We start from the raw sequence: 2,531 nt of genomic DNA, 5'->3' as shown, positions 1-2,531 counted from the left end.
TCAGGAGTTTGGGACCAGTCGGGCCCACATTGTAAAACTTCATCTCTACTAATAACACAAAAATCAGCTGGGCATGGTGGCGCATGCCTGTAATCCCAGCTACTTGGGAGGCTGAAGCAGGAGAATTGCTTGAGCCCGGGAAGGCGGAGGTTGCAGTGAGCAGGGATTGCACCACTGTACTCTAGCCTGGGCAACAGAGTGAGACCCTGTCTAAAAGGAAAAAAAAAAAAAAGAAAGAAAGGAAAGAAGGAAGGAAGGAAGGAAGGGGTAAGAAAGAAAGAAAGAAAGAAAAGAAAAGAAAGAAAGAAAAGAAAGAAAGAAAGAGAAAAAGAAAAGAAAGAAAGAAAACTGGATCTAAACATGCTGTGGATTCAGGTGGGAGGCTCAGGGCAAAGTGGGTGAGGCCTGGGTTCCCGCCCCAGCCCCATCACGTCACCAGCTGTTTGCTACTTCATCTCCCATCTGTAAGACAAACACAGTACTAATTCCTGCAAGGCACGATGATTGAATGAGAGCTCTTGGTGTTTTCTCTTTGCTGCCGCTGGTAAGACAGCAGGAAATGGGAGTTTTCCTCCCACAGCCCAGCAAGGCACTGGAGTCATGGAGTTGCCGGACTGGGGGAGCCTCAGCAGTTCATGGAGGGTGGTGGCGTGAGCGGAGGTCTGGAAGATCCTTTGAATAGTGCCTGCATGGAGCAAATGGCTGTCTTGGTTCAGGTTCACCAGAAGCAGACCCTGAGAACAGGATTGGAGTGCAGGGAGTTGATCTGGGAGATGACCCCAGGGAACACTGGTAGGGGAGTGGGGAAGTGAGGCGGAGAGGCGAGGCAACCTACAAAGAGCACATCGGGCTGGGCATGGTGGTGCACGCCTATAATTCAAGCTACTTGGAAGGTTGAGGTGGGAGGATAACTTGAATCCAGGAGTTTGAGGCTGCAGTAAATTGAGATTGTGTCACTGCACTCCAGCCTGGGCAACAGAGCAAGATCTTGTCTCAAAAACAAAAACAAAAAACAAACAAAAAAAACTGTGTCAGCAAGCTGGTTACCAGCATGGGCAACTGGGGCCCAGTCTTGCTGGGGAGCTGGGAGCCCGTCTATAGCAGGTGCCCTAGAGTTGTTCCCTGCCCCAAAGGGTGAGGAAGCCAGGGTTATTTATCCGCCGACCCCTAGGAAGCCCCAGAGGATGTGGGTGGTGGGACCTGGAGGATACACGTCTAGGGCTCTTTTGGAGAAGGATGCCTCTGCCCCGCTTGGCTAGGGTGGAGGAGTTGCTTGCCTCTGACAGGGTCATGTGGGCTGAGACAGGGATCCCTTCATCGGGACCAGGTGGAACCCAGCCGAGAGGGGCTGCCCCACCCTCCAGGCTCCCTGGAAGCCTCCAGTAGATCCTTCTATGACCCCAGGGAGCCAGAAGAGACCGACCCTGGGTAAGATGGAGATAGACTTTCTCACCTTCTTTGTGAGTTGGAGTTCAAATGCAGATTTAATATGATTTAGAAAAATAATGGAATGTGATGTGTGGGGAACAAAATCCTACCCAAAGTGTGGCTGGGAGCTGGGATGGGTGGGGAGCTTCCACACAGCCCTGGCACTCGGCAGCTGTTGGGTAAGTGGTCACTGACAATGGCGTAAGCACCTTGTGCAAGATTGTGGCCTGGCCCTTCTGTGTCCCTCTTGGCCTGTCCGATTTCCCTGGCTGCCCTTCCGGGCTGTGAACTGTTCTTATGCCTGTTTGTGCTCTCATGATGAGCAATCATTTTCCTGGCATGCCTACCCCATCCCTTCCTACGAGGCCCCTCGTGTAACTGAAGGGCTCTGGGTACTGGGCAGGCCTGAGGTCTGGAGAACACGGGCCCTATTGTCTGTCCCAAGCATCCTGACATCAGGGAGGCCAGAAAGACAAGGCGGTCACCCACTGTCTGAGCAGGATGGCGCTTTGGTGATAAGGCTGAACACTCCAGAGGCCAGGCAACAGCAGTGATGACATCACCCACAGACGACATTAACTGAGTACCTACCATGTACCTGGAACTGTTCTCTCAAAATTTACTCCTCACCAAAGCCCTCCAAGGTGGGGACAATGACTATTCCCATTTTACGGAGAAGGAAACTGAGGCCCACAGAGGGGAAACTACATCCCAGAGTCAAAGACGCATTAAGAGGCCAGGCCAGAGCTCCAAGCCTAGTTCATCTGCCCCCAGATCCACATTGATCAGAGTCCTCTGTCCACCACACTGCCAAGATAAACAAAATATATGTCCCCTACCCTAAAAGACATCCCACTGAAGATGGTCTTGAGGCTGACATGAAGGCAGGTGGGAATAGCTGGCTTTCTGATTCCTGAAGCACGGGGAGGTGGTCAAGACCGTGGACATCATCCACATGTGGCCCGATGTGGTCCAGACAGCTCAGACATCACCCAGATTGGCTCAGATGTGCCTGAATGTGACCCAGGTGTGGCTCAGCTATCCAGTCCCTAAGCCTGCCGGGGGCAAAATGACTCCTGTGTCAGGACAAAAAGACTCCAGAC

This window comes from Macaca mulatta, chromosome 10, assembly GCF_049350105.2.
Source record: "Macaca mulatta isolate MMU2019108-1 chromosome 10, T2T-MMU8v2.0, whole genome shotgun sequence".
Classification (NCBI taxonomy): domain Eukaryota; kingdom Metazoa; phylum Chordata; class Mammalia; order Primates; family Cercopithecidae; genus Macaca; species Macaca mulatta.
The sequence above is the reverse complement of the archived record's forward strand: the minus strand, read 5'-3'. Positions refer to the sequence as shown.